The sequence below is a fragment of the Sus scrofa genome, chromosome 6 (assembly GCF_000003025.6).
Source record: "Sus scrofa isolate TJ Tabasco breed Duroc chromosome 6, Sscrofa11.1, whole genome shotgun sequence".
Lineage (NCBI taxonomy): Eukaryota > Metazoa > Chordata > Mammalia > Artiodactyla > Suidae > Sus > Sus scrofa.
In genome coordinates, this window is record NC_010448.4 from 43,370,196 (window position 1) to 43,388,972 (window position 18,777).

General features: G+C 52.6%; 1 protein-coding gene across 1 annotated transcript in view; it reads left to right on the top strand.

Moving 5' to 3' along the window:
* Positions 1,241–18,777, top strand: part of CHST8 (carbohydrate sulfotransferase 8) — a 121,815-nt gene continuing 104,278 nt past the window's right edge. The window contains exon 1 of the mRNA XM_021094299.1: positions 1,241–1,669. The gene's annotated coding sequence lies outside the window, so the exon portion shown is untranslated. The remainder of the gene's footprint in view (positions 1,670–18,777) is intronic.

Consider the following 18,777-nt stretch of genomic DNA (forward strand, 5'->3'; position numbering starts at 1 on the left):
ACATCCTTTGCTTTATTTTACTAAAAGTTTTTCTATAGTTTTTTTTTTATCTTATAATGATTTTTATTTTTTTCCATTATAGCTGGTTTATAGTGTTCTGTCAGTTTTCTACTGTACAGCAGGGTGACCCAGTCACACATACATGTATACATTCTTTTTTCTCATATTATCTGGCTCCATCATAAGTGACTAGATATAGTTCCCAGTGCTATACAGCAGGATCGCATTGCTTATCCATTCCAAAGGCAATAGTTTGCATCTATGAACCCCAGATTCCCAGTCCATCCCACTCCCTCCCCCTCCCCCTTGGCAACAACAAGTCTATTCTCCATGTCCAAGATTATCTTTTCTCTACAGGTTTTTGAAAGTACTGGGTGTCCCTTCAAGACTGGAGAGATGTCTGATTTACAGTTTCACATAGATCCTGTGAGAAGCCAGCCCACCCTCCTACCGGGCACCTGCTTGCCCCCTGCAGGTGGGGGCTGCCTCTTCTCAGGAAGAAAGAGGACAGGAATCCGAGCCCTCGACCCCCCAGTCCCCTCCACACCCAGCTCCTCCCAGGCCCTGTGTGGCTGTAGATCAGTTATGTGCCCACTCTGTTGCTGGGGGTATGTATATAGAGGGGCTGGTTGACCCAGGTTGACCTCGCTCATGACCCCTCCCAGCTCTCAGGCCGGTGACCCAACAGGGACTGCAAGGGGATAGCCCTCAAAGGAAAGCCTGGGTCATGAGATACTTTCTGCAGAATCCCAGGAACTGGGGGATCGATGCAGGCACCAGCCGCCCAAGACCTTGACTGAGTTCCACCGAGACTGCAGCCCAGGGACCTCTCAGTCTTTCTTGAATCAACCCTCTGCGTTTCTCTGGCCCCGCGCCCCCCGCAGCTCGGATCCTAGATGCGTCCTCCTGCCCAGCAGTGGCCACAGCTCGCTCTGGCGATGCCTCGTCCTTTTCCCCGGTCGACACTGGAGTGCGACCCACCAAGGCAGGGGCAGCTCTCGTGCCGCGGTCTGGAGCCAAGTGGCAGCCGGGAGCCGCGCGCTCAGGGAACCGGGAGGCCGGCGCCGCCTCCAGCCCCACCCCCACCCCCGCGGCCGCCGGACCGCGCCCAGCGGCGTTTCCCTCGGAACACGCCGCCCGCGGGGCGGCTGGAGTCGCAGAGCGCGCGTGGGCGCGGCGTCCGTGAGCTCCCGGGAGGGACGAGTCGGCCGGAGGAGTGATCCCCTCCCGGCCGGGCCACCGCAGTTGCCGCCACCACGCGGGGCGGGGCCCAGGCCGGGGGCGGGGCGCCGGGCGGGCGCGGCGCTATTTCCAGCTTCGCCGGAGGCTCCGCTCGCACTTCGCTGGGAGCCTTCCCCGCGCGAGAGCCGGATCCCGGGCGCTGTGAGGAGAAAGGAGACGGCGGCGGGCGGCGAGAGGCGGGAGGGGGACGGACCCCGGGACTGAGGAGGAACACGCCACCTCGCCCTCGCCCTCTCCTGCGCGCTCCGGTCGCCCGCCCCACGCCTCTCGCCTCGCTGACCTCACGGACGAGCAGGAGGAGGCACCGGGCCCGAGCTGAGGCGGAGGTCCTCGCTGCAGCCCGGGCGCCCCAGCACGGAAGATTCGCTGTGGAGGACCGCGCCCGGGAGGGAGGCGTCCGCGGCTCCGCGAGCGCCGGCTGCGCCAGGTAAGTGCGCTGCGCCCCCGCCCCACCCCTGTCCCCACCCTGTGCCGGCTCCCGCCGAGAGCTGCGTCCCGAGGGGTCCCAGGAGGGCCCGGGACCACCCTGCGCCCCAGCCCCGCGAACCGACGCGCGTAAGAGTCTGAAGCCGCGGGAGGAGATAGAGCGCGCGGGGTTCCGGTCCGGCTGCACTTTGGGGACTGGCTGCAGTAGCGGGAACTTTAATTAGACTTTTGCTCCTCGGCTTTCACTCGTCGCGGCGCGTCTGTGAGCTGCCACCCCTCGGGCTCCTTCGGTCCCTGCGGATCCTCCGCTCCTTTTCCCGTCCCGGATCCTGGACACGGGAAGGCAGCGTCGGGCCCCGAGAGAGCGGGGCTGGAGCCCCCGGAGCGTCCAGAGCTTTCCCGCGCGCTCAGGACTGAGACTCCGAGACCGGTTGTGGCGAGCAGGGGCGAGGAAGGAAGAGAGGCTGCCTTCTTGGCTTCCTACCGAAGTGGGGAAGGTGCCCTCGCATCCCCTGGAGCGCACTCCCACCTCACGACTCTTCTGGGCACTGGCCTGTTTCGTACTCGAGGAGAGAGTGTGTGTGTTGGTGATCGCGTGAAGGTGTGTGTCCAGGAGTGTAGGAGTCGGAGCCTCGAGTCGAAAGGATCCGCTTTGCCACCGGACCCAGCCGAGCTCCGGCGGCGGCTGCAGCTCCAGCTGCTGGCTTCTAGTTCTGCACATCAGCTCCGGCCTCGCCGGAGGCCCGTCTGGCCAGGCAAAGGCGCATCCGAGGGACTTAGTAGTGCAGTGCTGGCACTTGGGTCGGAGGTGACCCCTCTCCCCACCCTAACTTTTGCGTACCTGTGGGCTCCAGGCCCCCGACCTGGAGCTTGCTCAGCAGCCACGCACCGCCCCGGCTGTGGGCACTCGTTGCCCAGCTGTCTGTCCTAGCTGAGAAATGAGAGCCCTGGCACTCCCTGTCCCTCAGCCATCTCCAACATCGCAGTGGCCCCGGGGGTCCTTGGGCCCCCTACCAGCTGGAGCCTGACTGTGATTAGCTGTGCTAAGGGGAATGGGCTGAGCCCTCTCTATCTGCTTGGCAGGGATCTGGCCTGGCAGCAGAGCCTGAGAGGCAGGTGAGTGAAAGGACATGTGTATGGGTGGGTGGGGGAGGGGGCTGCAGAGGAGTAAGGGCAGACTAGCCCCTTCCCCATCCCTAGGCTGCTTATAAACTGCACTACTAAGATCACTTTCTTTGGCTAACCTCTCACATCTGAGTTCACCTTGACCCTTGCTCACAGGGTGGAGAACTTTTCCTAAGTCCTGCCCTAGAACAGTGTGCAGCCTCTGGGGCAAGAGTGAGAGAGCTGCAAGTTCCATTCATGGGTCAGCGGTAATGAACCCTACTAGTATCCATGAAGATTCAGGTTCCATCCCTGGCCTCACTCAGGATCTGGGGTTGCCGTGAGCTGTGGTGTAGGTTGCAGATGAGGCTCAGATCCTGCCTTGCTGTGGCTGTGGGGTAGGTAGGCTGGTAACTGCGGCTCTGATTCAACCCCTAGCCAGGGAACTTCCATGATGCATGGCCCTACCAAAAAAAAAAAAAAAAGAGTAAGAGAGCCCTCTTTAAAATTTCTTAACTGTCTTAGCCTCTCCTTCCCACACTCTGCCCCTTCCCAAAGGAAAGGCAGACAGGCCACCAGGAGGGGGTGACACTCTGGTGCCTGGAGGAGACCCTGATTTAATCCAGACAGCCCACTACATATGGCAGGACAGTTTCTGGGGAGCCCTGGGCAGGTGGAAGCACATTCCAGAGATTTCATCAGACGTATCTCTGTGAAGTGACTCACAGGAGGGATAAAAGTCAGACCCTGAAGAGAATTGAACCCCATAGAATGATCGATAATCCAATAGCAGTTGAATAGAAAAAAACCTCAAAGTCTGACCCCATCCATTGCTGGCCCATTCACCCTGGGACACAGGGAAAGCATAGCTTATTTATTTATTTACCTGGAATCAGACTCTGCAAGAGTGAATTATGTTCCCCCAGTATTGATTTTTAAAAAGACCCCAAATTAAAAAGTCAGGGCTTTCTTAATGCAAGGTCAAGGATTAATTATTTATAGAGAGACATCAATCCACCAGTATCGGGGCTCACTTCCAAATTGCCTGAGCGGGCAAAGGAAGCATCTTCTGATTTTTCCCTGGCTCCGGCTGGGAGAGGAACAGCCTTGTCTGACCTCCTGGGCTTGGCAGAGCTTTCCTGGACTGTAACTGGGGAGGATGCTTTGTAACTCAGCCTGCTGTTTGAGATGCCTTTTTAATCTTGTAGCCAGAATACCACTTGGGAAATTTCATGCATATTTGCTGTGTTTCCGTAATGAACATTTACTGATTACAGAGTATCAAGGGAATTTCATTTTTTAAACATTTATTCAAATCTCTGTTTATGTAAGCTAATAAGTCTGGGAAAGTTCGGTAACTACTTTTTTGCCGTGTGGTGGTTGGGAAAGTGTGCCTTGTGGGCTCTTCTCAGAATTCACCTTCCAAAGGAGGAACCTCAGATTCTCCTGATTGCAAACATCTTGCAGGCTGCTTCTCTACTCTTCATTCTAGTTCGTGACAATGGTGGCCTGATAGGCTTTTTGTGGTTTCGCTGATTGAAGAGATGGGAGCTTAGAGGTTTTAGCATTGGTTGCTAATGCATCTGGTTGAAGGCATCTGCGGTGGGCATTGAAGTCTCCTGGAGGCTGGTGGGGGAAGCTGTAGTGCCCCATCTCCTACCCGCTGACTGAGCTGGAGTCTGAGATACCTGTCTTAGCTGCAGCTGCCACACCTCCCTAATTTACCCATATGTGGCAGCAGCATCAGAGAAAGATGGAGCTGGGAGGGAGCCTATGGGCAGGAAAGTGGACAAAGGATCATGCCAGCTCTTTCATGATAACTATGGCAATTAGCATCAGTAAACACTGTGAAACAAGAACCCAGCCTTTTAGCTAATCAGAAGGTAATGAGTTATAAACCGGAGATTTATGTAGTGCTGGCCCATGGAGATCAATGTGGCTCTGACATGGGACAGTGAGAAATAAAAAAGCAATTGAGAATGGTTGTCTGGATGTGTATGTGGCCACGGTGTCTGGGAGCCTCAGGACATTGGGGCAGCGGGGAGGCAGCCTGCGAGGCGACAGTGTGGTGACAGTAGGCTCCCTGGCACTGTCTTTGGAGCCGTTGCCAAGACTCATCTGACTCCAGAGCAGCTGTGTTCCCTCCCTTCTGGGAAAAGGCTGCCCAAAGGCAGAGGAAACCCTTGGGTTCAGACAGCTTGGGGACAGAGCTGCATTAGCTCAGGTGGCAGAGGACACAGGAGACACCGTCTCATTTTTTTCCGGCTGGAGGATGTGTGACCCACGGTCGGTAAATCACTGTAACTCAAGATGAGACCTACAAATTAGTCGTGGGAAAAAGTTGTGACTTTTACCCTGGATAAAACTACCTGTCATTTGTGATCTGGTGCTATAGCCTGCACCTGCTGGCCACAAATGACACCTTGGCCACTGGCAGAATGGGGAAGCCTGTGTGAGACCAGGTTGGTTGACACCAAGGAGCAGAATTCTGTCTTGAAAGCCACCCTTTGGGAAGTCAGAGAGTGTCTGTAGGCAAGGGGCCTGGGACTCAGCATTCCCACTCCCCACCTTGTGGGTCATGCATGTCTGGGAAATCAGGCCTTCTTCCTACTGATGACTGAGGGGGCGACACCTTGTCCCTGCCAGCCCAAGGTGAGTGACGTTTATTTGAACTATATAGAGCTGTCAACATGGAAACCTAAAGCCAAATGAAGCTTCGTCCCACACTCCCAGCATCAGACTCTTTGTCGCCCTCCGTTCTGCCGTCAGTGACGTTTCTGAGCGTGCCTTAGGTGTCTGTTGCTGGGTCAGGCTCTAGTGAAAGCAAAAGCAAGAGTGGCTTCTGCCCTGGCAGGGTCTGTAGCCGAGTGGGACAGACACTCCCTCACCAGCCCCTCATCACACACAGATTCACCCTGTGCCAGTGTGAGTTCTCCCCATCACGATCTCCCCCAAGACCGTGGGATTCTCAGCCACAATAAACATATAAAGGAAAGATCCGGGTGGTTGTGCACAATGGAGTAATCTGACCTAGATCGCGGGCTCGGGAGGCCCTCCCCGAGGAGGTGACTCTTCAGCTCAGCTCTGAAGGAAGAGCTGGAACTTCTTGGCACAGAATGCTAATGAGTGTGAGAGACTGTGGGGAAGGCCCAGGTGGCCGGCACAGTGAAGGAGGGGGAGACACTGGCTTTGTGGTGGTGGTGGGGGACCTGGGACTTGATGCTGCTGCTGCTGCAGAGCAGGCAGCCCAGGGAGAAGGGGGCTGCAGCCATCTGGAGGAAGACGGCTGTGGTCCTAAAGAGGGCTGGGTGGACCCGAATCTCTCAGGGCTTGGTTAGGTGCAGAGGGGAGATGATGACGGCGGCTGGGACCATGACTTCTGGATCACAACTGGGAGCTGTTTGTGCCCTGAGGCAGGGCCCCTCGGGCCAGAATGTTCCGAGTACCCATCCACTCTGGTTGGGTTATATCCTCCAGATCCCAGGGCTCAGGCAACCACTTATGTGGCCCTGCCTTTGTGCTCCTGCCTACCTGGCCCACCTTCCAGTGTCCCCTAAGCCCTTGGGCCTTCTGCTGCCATCCCCCATGTGTTCACCATTTAGCCCTGGCACTCAGTAAGTGACAGCCTGGTGCCAGTGCTTTCTCGGAAGATAGGCTGCTCGGACACCCACCTTCATGACCATTTGCTGGCCAGAGGTGGCCTCAACCTGTGTTTATCCTCTTTGGCTTCCCTGTTCCCTGGAAGGTCCTTAACCTGCCACCCACTTGTACCTGACCTGGTTGCTGGTGGGCACCTGCCCTAGAAAGAACTCCTCTCTTGCGCCACCCCCCCACCATTCTCAGTCCTCTCCCCCTTTCTGTCCTCGCTATGGAGTCAGACTCTGCCTGCTCCCACCCTGTGTGTGTGTGTGGGGGGGGCGCTCTGCCCACGGCCCTGAACTCCCCAAACCCCTCCATTGCCAGTGAGTCCCCATGGCTGTCTGAGCTCAGTGCAGGCCCTGGCTGCCCCGCAGACATCGGCTGGGTCCCCTCTGGCTCTGTCTTCCAGAACTGGGGAGCAGGTCTGTGAGTCACCCCACTTCCCCTTGTGCCCACGCTGCTGGCTTCGGGCCCTGAGCCAAGCGACCGCTGAGCTGCAGGCAACAGCCCAGGTCGCTGTCACCTTGTCCTCACTCTGCCTGGACCTGAGCCAGCTCCACCCTGCTTGGGCCAGACTCCGGGCCTGGAGGGGATGTGAGCCAAAGAGAGGATGCTAGAAGGTACAGATCTACTCCACAGACCCCGGGCCTCTCTGGGGCTGATTCGTCCAGCCCTTGGGCTCTTTGCCTGGAGGGCTGCCTCACCACATTGGCCCTCCCTTCTATTCTGACTGCTGCCTTGGCCTCCTTGGACCACTGGGCATGCCCTCATGCTCAGCAGTGGGAAGGCAATACAGAAGGGCCCCCTGCCAGCAGCCCCTAGCCCCAGGCTCAGGTTGACTCATACTTGGCAGACTAGTTGTCCCCACCTTCAAGGCTGCCTCTTCTTGGGGGCTGACTCATCTCCCTGGACAAGACCCATCTGTCCAAGCCTGTGGGCACGGAGACCCTCCTCCAGCCCTGAGATGTGGGGGCTTTGCTTCCTGTGCTCCTGAGGGAAGCGTCCAGGCATCCAGCTAATGCTGACGGTGGGCCTTCCACGTGTAGTACCTCCTGCCAGGTCTGGGGGAAGTTGAGCAAATGCAGTGGGCCATGATGCTGGTGCAAATACTGCTCTCTCTGGCATCTTGGCCATGAAAGCTTGGCGTGGAGATGGTTTCCAAGGGTGGCTGCTGGCAGGCAGCAGGAGCTTAACTGTTTGCACTGGTGGGGCCAATGCGTGGTGCTGATACTCTGTCTACACCGGCTGAGCCAGTACATGGTACAGGTAGTCTGTCTATACTGGTAGAGTCAAGATTGGGCGTACTGGAACTTTTGATTGAGTCTGTGTCTGCCCTACTTTCTGTGGAGTCTTTGCCCAAGCTCTGAAATTCTCTCTTGTTTCAGGGGCTTCCCTGTCTCTGAGCTTCGCTCAGGCCCCCACTTCCTCTCAGACGTGGTCCAGCCTATCATGCTCTGTCTCCCAGAAGTGGCGTGGTGGAGCACAAAGTACAGTGCAGTCTGTCTACACTAACTGAGCCCAGTTTATGATAGAGGCCATCTGTCTACACGGGTGGAGCCAGTGGGTGATGCAGCTAGCCTGTTTGGGGCTCCTTCTGGCACTTTCATTAGGAATACTCTTTTTTTTTTTTTTTTTTTTTTTTGGTCTTTTTAGGACTGCCCTCTGGGCATATGGAAGTTCCCAAGCTAGGGGTCGAATCAGAGCTGCAGCTGCTGGCCTACACCACAGCCACAGCCACAGCCACATGGGATCCAAGCTGCATCTGCGACCTACACCACAGCTCATGGCAACGCTGGATCCTTTAACCCACTGAGTGAGGCCAGGGAGCGAACCTGCATCCTCATGGGTACTAGTCAGGTTCACTACCACTGAGCCACAATGGGAACTCCCAGGAATATGCTTTTCTAGCCCTTCCCTTATACACACCTGGGTCCAGTTTGAGTCTTCCCTCCAAGGTAGACTTCTTGATGGTTCCCTCGGCTTTCCCACATCTTATTCGGGTCTCTTTGGCGAAGGCCAGCACAGGACTGGGGTGGTGTGCAGGTGCAGCCTGGTGACCTGGTGCCACATGGAGATCTCACTCGGGCACCCCCAGCCCGTCACTGTGCTTGGGGCTGCCTGTCATTAGTGGTCACAGCCACCTTGACATCCCCCACAGCAGGCACTCACACACGTCTTTCTCATCAAAGTCACTTCGGCGTGGGATTACTGCCTCAGAGTGCATGGTGAACCACATATCTCCAGACTGGATCCGTCTTGCCATGGCCTGCTGAGATTTGGGGCCTCCTTCTCCGCCGATGTTATTTCACCTCCTAAGGGCTGGCCTCATCTGCAAATTTAATTTCATGACCATTCATCCCTGCAAAACCATAATCTCTGCCCATTATTTAACGTTCCTCAATTCCCTCTGCCAATGAATTAAAGTGTCCATGGTCAGCCATGGCAACCAGCTCCACCCCTCGCTCACTCCACCTGTCGATGCAGCTGCCTCAGGGTTCTGACTGAAGCCAGCACCTGGAGTCAGACTGCCTGGGTTCAAATCCCAGTTTCACCATGTGGCCACTCTGAGGACTAGGGACTCAGGGTCCTCACCTGTAAAATGGGAATGACAATAGAATACACCTCCTGGAGCCGAGGTGCCTAACAGATAGTCAGCCCACAATAAATGGCAACTGCCGTTATCATCATTGTCATCATTTGCTCTGGTCACCAGTCTCAGTCCTTCTTCCTCCAGGGTGCAAAGAAGCATGTTAATCAAGGGCCTTTTCTGGTGATGTGACAGAGGCTTAGGTGGCATGTGTCCCCACTGATTGGTATCCCCTTTCTTAGCAGCTTCTCATGGGTGCCTTTTCCCTGTCTTGCATTCTGCACATTTGAAAACTTTTTATTCCAAGTAAAGTCTACATACTGAAAAGCGTGCCGACTGTGTGTGTATAATGAAAAGAATGTCTGTGAGCCGAGCAGAGCTGTGTGCCCAGTGCCCGTGCAAGAATCAGAACATGGCCAGCCTCCCTGTGATCCTCCCCTCCAGCACGGGCATCTGCTCTCCTTACCTGCAATGGCTTGAATTGGTTTTCTCTGGGTTTTTTGTTCATTTGTTTTATTTTGTTTTTGCTTTTGGCCACACCAGCAGCCATTGGAAGTTCCTGGTCCGGGGATAGAACCCACAGCACAGCAGTGACAAGGCTGATCTTTAACCTGCTGCACCACCAGGGAACTCCCATAGTTTTCTCTGTTTTTCAACTTGATCTGTAAGTGGAGTTGTAAGTCTGTGTCCCTTTGCGTCTGGCTTCCCATCATGTTTGTGAGAGTCACCCACATGGCTGTGAGTCGTTACAGTTTGTTTTCGTTACTGTGTAGGATTCCCGTATGTGAAGACACCCTGATTTATTTATCCATTCTCCTGTTCATTGACATTTAACTTGTGCAGCATTTCAGGCTCTAGGAACAGGGCTGCTGCAAGCATTCTTGCATGTATCTCTTGCACAGAGGTACACATTTTACTAAGCATGAACCTAGAAGAGAATTGGTGAGTCTTAGAACATGTGTATGTTCAGCTTTTGTCGGTGAGGTCAGTTTTCTAAAGTGGTCGTACTAAGTCCCCCAACCTCTACCAGGTATATAAGAGAGTGCTAGCTGTTCCACATCCTTTCCAACACTTCGTGGTGTCAGTCTTTTTCATTTTAGTTCTTCCATGAGTCTGTAGAGGTAGCACATTGTGGTTTTAATTTTATTTCCCTGATGACTTATATAATCTGTTTTTTTCTGGCCAAGGATATGTTGAAGTTGAAAACATAATTCAACAAATTTGAAAATGCACTTCTATCTCCTGAGTTCCCATTGGGGCTCATGAGGTTAAGAACCTGACTCATATCCATGAGGATGTGGGTTGGATCCCTGGCTTCACTCAGTGGGTTAAGGATCCAGCGTTGCTGTGAGCTGTGCTGTAGGTCACAGATGAGACTTGGATCCCACGTGGCTGTGGTGTAGGCTGGTGGCTGCAGGTACCATTCGACCTCTAGCCTGGGAACTTCCATATGCCACAGGTGTGGCCATAAAAAGAAAAAAAAAAAAGGACAAAAAAAGAAAATTTACTTCCATATCCAAATCATAAGTGTCTTAGAGTCTGGGGTGCTGGTGATTCCCTCTGCCGGGCGGGTTTGAATCCATTCCCCCCAAGTTTTTATGCAGTGGGTGGAGTAGACAGGTGTTTCTCAGGATGAAGCTGGGGACCTGGCTGCCTCCCTAGAGTCACCAGACGGATTCTCGTGGTCCATCCGTCTCTGGGGCTGTCTTTCCCCTCACAATTTCCAGGAGTGCTGAGACCGCATGTGCACTTCTGTATCCCAGGGCCTAGGACCGTCCTGGTAAAGAATGGGGCCCATAAATACCCCTAGAACCAAGGGCCAGAGGATGGAGTGCTGCCTGCTGGCCTCTGTCCCCTCCCACCCCAGCTGACTTGACAGAAGCCTGGGCTGCCTTGGGGAGGGCTCTGGAAGTCAGGCTCTCAGACCCTGGAGGGCTCCCCCTCCGGGTGCTCTGTTTCTCTAAAGAGTCGGCTTCTGCCAGAGGCCTGTGGTTCCAGGGCCCAGGCTCCATGCTGCCTGCCACCCACCCCCAACATTCCAGGCACCCCCTGGGGGTCCTTAACCCTGATGGGCTTATCTGTCATTGGGTCCCGCTACAGAACACGTACTCCCTTCCCACTCTATGCAGCCTCCCGAGCTTTTCGCCACTGCCTTTTCCTAAATGCCATTATATGGGCAGAGATGACGTGCCCTCCAGTCAAGTAAAGACGAAAGGGTCATGGCTATTGCCACCTCAGCCACTCCTGCGCCATCATCCACTCCTGTCCCATCTCATTTCAATGGGATTGAGATAGCGCCTCCTTTCTCTGGGTATGTCTTGATCCCTTTCTCCTCAAGTGGGACATTATTATCTGGAAGGCAGCATGGCCTGGGGGATGAGAGCTCTGGGTCAGACCCCGGTTCAAATCCAGATTCTGTTCTTGGTATTTTGAGATCCAGCTGTTGCCTCCAGAGGAGAAATTCACATACAATTTTGGGGATGACTAGGGGGAAGGGTGAGATCTCTGATGTTGGGGAATGAGGGCAATGGATTTAGGCTGGAGCATCCCTGGGGGCTTCATGGAGGAGGGAGGCCTGGGCTGGTCTTCAATGAAGGGAAAGGGGGAGTTGACACCTTACAGATCACTCAGTGTGAGCCTTGAGGATTTGAAACAGAAGTCCTCAGGGAAAGAAGTCCTTGGAGCCCCCAGGAGACCATGGTCTAGTTGACATGACACCCAAGGGCATAGAGCAACAATCAGAGTTCACTGGTGAGTTATGGAAGACTTCCTGGAGGAGGTGTGCTTGGGACTGCATGTCAACAGCCAGGGGTGATAACTTTATCCTGGTGCCAGGGAAAATTTTTCTCCAAGCTGCGGGATCATGAGGCAGGGACAGTGTGAACCAAATACCAGTGGCTTTAAAATAGGGCAACAAAGACTCCATGACACACACACACATTGTTTATGCGATGTGGAGGCGGGTGTGCAAAGATGGAAGAGCTAAAAGCAGTTTGGGAAAAACAACACCTTTTTTTTTTTTTTGGTAGAAAGATTAGAAAGGTTTATGCTCTTCCGTGATAACTAATATGAAAAGTTTATCAACGTTAAAAAAAACCTTTTGGCGCTTTCTCCAAATTGATTTGAAGTCTTGGCAGATTTGAGGAATCATTCAGTAACGTTTTATGGGTTGATGCTAATTTGATGCAGCAAACCCATGCATCTCGCCAATTTACTGCCAAACCAACATTAAGCACGGACCTTTCGTGCAAGGTTTATAGGCGGGCAGCTCATAAAGATGCATACTTGACAAGGATTCGGCTTCTCTTAGGATGTGCAATATGAAGTGTTTATCAAAACCAAACTAAATCGCCCTTGCCTTTTCCTCATAAACAATCTCTGGGAACTTAAGGCCTGTATCCCATGCAATATTTCATGCAGTATTTCACCACTCTGGATCCTGGAACATGGATAGCCTCTTTCTCCAAAAACTGTGGGTTCTGGGTTGTGGTTGGAAAGGGAGCCCTTTGGAGTGGAAGAGGCCCTAAGGGGCCACTTCAGAAATGACTTGCTGTCCAGGTCCTGGGAGGGCTGGTGACACTCTACCTAATGGAGTCTCCTAAAACAAATCAAGGGTTGCATCTCAATGAGGTCTGTGGCCCCAAGAAAATACATTTCTTGCTTTCTTGTTTGTTTCCTGGGCTGACGTGTGATGGATCATCGCTGCCTGTCTGTCTTCATCTAAATTTGCTGTCAGAGCCTCTTCAGGAAGGAAATCGCTGCTTTTTGTTTTGCATATTGGAAAGTGTTTAATGATAAAAATTATCAAAACTCCTGTCGTTCTCTGAAAACCACCGCTTCTCCTCTCCACAAAGGAAAAAGTGGGCTTCCGTGGTATTAGCCCAGTCTACACCACTCCAGACCCCGGGTTCCTTCTATCCCGTGTTAATCACCTGAGCTTAAATGGAGAAGGTTGCTGCTGGAGGTGGGCAAGTGCACAGACCGCTGTCAGCACAAAGCCTCGTGGGGTTTTGTAAGGGGAAATTTGATCTTGGGCAAATGTCAAGGCGGTTTTGAAATCTCTGTTATGATAGCAGCTCATCGCCAGTGTAGGGCTTCATCTGGATTTCATAAATATTGTATGGGGCTCTCTTCCTGCCACTCAGCCAGCTGGAGAACACCACAGCCACTCCCCCCCCCCCCACGCATGCACACACATTCACACACACACACATACACACACACCCCATCACAATTGCATCACTAGTGCAGAGTTATGACAAGCCAATGGGTAATATTTTAATCACAATGTTCTTATAACAAATTCCATTCAAATTCTGTTGGAAAGGGAGTTAAAGCTTTTCCCTGCTGCTGGGAGAATTGGAAGCTAAATGTAGCTTCCTGGGGCCCTGGCAGCCATCCAGGGCTTTGTAATTTATAGTTCTCCTTCCTGATTCTTGGAGTGACCTTGGAACCTCCGCGCGCGGATGGATTCCTTAGGTTCACACGCAGCCCTCTTCCTGTCGTCCTCTCTTATGAGAAAGGTCCCCAGGCGAGCGCTCCCGCACCCATCAGGCTGGAGCTTCAGAGAAAGGATGTGAGGGGGGCGCTCCATGGAACGCGTGGCGGGTGATTGGAAGATTGCTTGTTGCTACTGACCTTCCCTCTGAAATTTATGTCAGCCACGGAACAGTCCAATGTTATGTTTAAAGGCAGCCCGCAGGTGACAGGAGCCGCTCTCCAGCACCTGGCAGGTAATCCTGGAAAAGAAGGGGCGGGACAACGTGCAGTTACATTCATCAGCTCCTTTGGGCTGAAGAATAAACAAGATGGTCCAAACTGCTGCCGTTACAGAGTCTAGCAGACGAGTGGCGTGTCGGAAAGATGAATGTACAATTAAAACCCGTGTAGGGGTAAATTACAGGGTGACAGCTATCTAATGCAAACACCGCAGACGTGTAATTAAGAGAAGTTACGGGCTCTCGAGGATGGATTTGCTGGGGAAAGCGCTCGAGAGCTGTCTGTGGAGCTGGAGGGGGCAGGGACACGCACCGGGGGACAGCGTGGGAGCCCGTGCAGGTGGTGAAGAGGAGCGGCCCCCCCAACCCGCCCGCTGCATCTGGGGGACAGTCTGGGGTGTGATGGGACCATAGCTCCTTCAGGTGGCGCAGCCTGCCTTTCCAGCATCTGCTGGTTCCTGTTCCAATCTCCCAGCCCTTTCTGGAGCCATCCTGCTCTCCTCCTCCTCACCTTTGGCTTTGTGGGCAGTCAGCACCCATGAATGTCTTTTTTAAAGGTTTTTTTAATTTCTCCTGCTTTGTCAGCTTTTTAAGGAATATGTTACATTATGTGGAAATTGGATGCTAACAAGATTTGTATGAATAAATTAGACTCTTAACTTTTTATGTTATTACAAAATTGAAATGGACTCTAATGACAGTCAGAATTAATGTTCTGTTTCAAATAAATGCCGGGATGTGACTGAATTTTCAGGGCATTCTCATCCTCTCATGTCTCTAGCCCTTCCTAGAAGGCTTAGCCTGAGAAAGAGGAGTCTCTCTGGGGGACCACCTGCCCCCTTCCAGTGAGGCTGCCACCAGCACTAAGGCTGGCAGCGTCCTTCTAGGACCCTTCCCTGACCACCACCAGGTGGTACTCTGCCCACATGCTCCCATGGGGGCTGCTGGGAAAATCTGCATTAGCAGCTCCCAACGCCCCCCTCCTTAGCAAATAAGAATTGCCCTTGGCCTCTGGGGGCTCTTTGCCCAAGGTTACACCCCATCTACATCCCCTGGCTGTCTCTTCTGAGCGCCCTTCGCAATAAACCCCCAGAGTTTCCAGGGAATGAGGCCCACAACACTGGCGATTAGGGATTTCGATTTTCCTAAACCAGCTGCCTGCCAGGTGAGTCTCTTCAGCTGGGATCAGCATTTCCAAAGACCGGGATCAGGAGTTCCCGTCGTGGTACAGCGGAAACGAACCCAACTGGGAACCATGAGGTTGAGGGTCCAATCCCTGGCCTCAATCAGTGGGTTAAGGATCCAGCGTTGCTGTGAGCTGTGGTGTAGGTCGCAGACACATCTTGGATCTGGTGCTGCTGTGGCTCTGGCGTAGGCCGGCAGCTGTACATCTGCTTGGACCCCTAGCCTGGGAACCTCCACATGCTGCAGGTACAGGCCTAAAAAGACAGAGAAAAAAAAAAGACCAGGGTCATTCTTTCTGCTGTGTCGATCTTTTTTTTTTTTTTGAGGGCCACATGTTCAGAATATGGAAGTTCCCAGACTAGGGGTCAAATCAGAGCTTTAGTTGCCGGCCTACACCCTACACCACAGCTCATGGCAATGCCAGATACTTAACCCATTCAGTGAGGCCAGGGGTCGAACCCGCGTCCTCATGGATACTAGTCAGGTTCTTAACCCTCTGAGCCACAATGGGAACTCCCTGTGTCTGCTTCTTGAGCCCAGGGGTGACTGCTCAGGCCTTGGCCTCAGTCCAGGTCCCTCTGGGGAGGGTTTGGACAGCAGTAGGGCCAAAGGGCTCCCCAGGACCCGGGCCACCACACCACCCAGCCTTGGGTGGAGGGCAGACTTGGAGGAATTTTCTGTTATGAAACCCTCATGCCCCGTGGGGCAGGTCAGAACAGGAGCTGAGGGCACTGAGGTGTGGGCACTGGTTCCCACAGCTGACAGTGGGAGGGAAGAGGAGCCGGGCCAGGTAAAGTGAGGAGAGTCGCCCAGACATGGAACAGCCCAGGTAGAAAATTTAGCCCCCAGTGCAGCCTGGCCTCATAGAAAGCTTGGGGTACCTGGGAACACTTGCCGCTTCAGCAACAGGGAGGGGAACTCAGCTTCAGCTGTCATCGCAGGAATGGGTCGGTGTTCAGGGTAGCCAGGCACTTGAATATTCAAAGAATGAGTAGATTTTTATATGAATTCTCTCCCCTTCTAAAATCTAAAGGCTGGAGTTCCTGCTGTGGCACAGTGGGTTAATGATGTGCCTTGTCTCTGTGGCGTGGCTGGTTCAATCCCCGGCCCGGCAGTGGGCTAAGGATCCAGCGTTGCTGTAGCTGTGGCATAGGTCACAGGTGTGGCTCGAATTCCATCCCTGGCCCAGAAACTTCCATAGGCCGCAAGTGTGCCTGAAAAGGGAAAAAGCAAAAAGGACAATTCTGAAGGCTAATTCCGAATTTAAAATCAAAGTCCTGCACTGACCAAACAATATGCCTGTGAACTGCATTCGGCTTTGGGGCTGGGGGAATTTGGAGCCCAGAGCTTCACTGGCAAGGTGATCAGTTGATTCCCCACCTGGAGGGTGAGGGCCAGAGCCCTGGAAAGAGACAGTAACTAAGACTGTGGGCCATGCTGAGGAACTGTCGGGCTGCAGGCAGCTGTGGCCTGCCCAGATGGATCCTCTGTCCGGGACTCCCCCCTCCATCTGCTGGAAGGGGGTCCTTGTCACTGGGACCTCGAACACTGGGCCACTGGCTGGACCCTGAGAGCCACTGGATCCTGGCTAGTCCAGCCCTGGCCAGTTGGGCCACTCAGCTTGGGGTTTGGTAGATGAACGGGGAGCAGAGGGGCCTGGGCAGACCCCTGTCCCTTATCTGAGAAGCCTCACCTCAGCATTTCTGCCTTCACCTTCACAAATTTTAGCAATGCCCTGTAGAAATGCCTTAACAATGGAGTTCCCACTGTGGCACAGTGGGATCAGGAGCCTCTCTGCAGTGCCAGGATGGAGGTTCGATCCCCAGCCTGGTGCAGTGGGTTACAGGATCCAGCATTGTCACAGCTGCACTTAGGTTTGCAGCTGTGGCTCAGATCTGATCTCTGGCCAGAGAACTCCATATGCTGCGGTAGGGAAGGAAGAGAGGGAGGAAGGAAGGAAGGATGGAGGGAGGGAGGAATTCCCGTCGTGGCTCAGTGGTTAACGAACCTGACTAGCATCCATGAGGACATGGGTTCGATCCCTGGCCTTGCTCAGTGGGTTAAAGATCTGGCGGTGCCTTGAGGGGTGGCGTAAGTTGCAGACATGGCTCAAATCTGGTGTTGGTGTGGCTCTGGTGCAGGCTGGCAGCTGCAGCTCTGATTGGCCCCCTAGCCTGGCAAACTCCATATGCTACAGGTGCAGCCCCCAAAAGACAAAAAGACCAAAAAAAAAAAAAAAAAAAAAAAGAAGGAAGAGAGGCCTTAACAAGAGCGAAAAGAAGAAAATAAAAGTCTTATCTCCCCTCTACCCTCTGGATCTGGGGTTCCCATGCATTGTCACAGGGTGGGAGGATCTTATGTCAAAATTGCCATATGTTCATAAATGCATAAGTCATATTTGTTTTATAAAAATGCAATAATTTCTGTGTTTACTGCACATAACCTGTTTAATCACTTTATACATCATGAATGCCCTTCCCTGGTAACGGATCTCTTTCCATCCTGCTTTTGACACCTGCACGGCATTCCTTCCTATGAATTTATCATAATTTATATAAACTGTTCCCTGCTGGACATTTGGGGGATTTTCATTTCTGTTTTTCAATTTTAAAGAAGTTGAAGTGAATGTTCTTGCTGTAGTCCTTTGTGTCATTTCAGAAGAAATTCCTGGAAGTGGAATTGTTGGCTCAAAGGGTATGCTTGGTTTTAAGACTTTTAATACTTCCTGACAAATCACCTTACAGAAAGACCCAGCGGTGCATGAGTGTACCTTTTTGCATTCGGCAAATCTTCATTTTTTTAAATCTTGGTCAATTTGACAGGTTAAAGAGGGGCCTGCTTATTGCTTTTTTCAAAATAACTTTTATTTTCATCAAGGTGATACACATGTGTAGTTAAAAAGGCATAGATAATAAAAATGTGTAATAAACCCAGCAGTCCCCTGCTGCATCTCTCACTACCTCTCCCAGTCCTGCTCCCTGGAGGCAGGCCCCTAGGACTCTTCAAGCAATTTCCCTGGCATGGATTACTACTTCTATATTTATTTCCACATCACATGCAGAGACTGCAGGTGTAAAATGGCCAGCCAACTGTCTCAGCATCATTTCTTGAGTACTCTTTGCTTATTTTTTTTTTTTTTAACTTGCCAGCTTCATCATTTGCTTCATTTTTGTATTTACTGGGGCTGTTTGGGGACTCTTCTGTTTTAGCCTGTTTATTCTAATACCAGAACCTACAATTTTAATGATTATAGCTTCTGAACACATTTGTAATATCTTAGAGGGCAAGTCTCCTCCCATTGTTCTTATGTGCTATCCCATTTTTATTCTTTCAGGTACACTCTTAGCAAAATTGGGTTCAATTTTGAATCACATGCAGTAGAAATTTGCATGGGGATTGTATTTTACTTATAGATAAATTCAGGATAAATGTGCAGATGCATTGACCTTTTAGTTATGTATTCTGTTTTATCATATTGAGTCCTCTGATTCATTTATTCCACAAATATTTGTTGAGAACCAGTTGTGTGCCAGGCCCTGTTCAAGGCACTGGGGATACCCCAGGAAGCAAAGCAGAGGAAGATCCCAGCCCTATGTGAAGCCAACATGATAGTTGTTTTGAAAAGCCAGCAGGATAAAGGGGATTGGAAGCGGGGGGTGGGGGTGGGGGAGGAGAGAATGGGTGGGTCAGACCAGGTCTCCTTGTGAAGGTGAGATTTGAGGGAAGTGAGGGCGTGGGCCATGCAGACGATCAAGGCCAATGGTCCTCAACCTGGGGCAGTTGTGCCCCTCAGGGGAACTTGGCAACATCTGGGAGGTGCTATTGGTATTTAGTAGGTAGAGGCCAGGGACTCTGTTATACATCCCACAATGCACA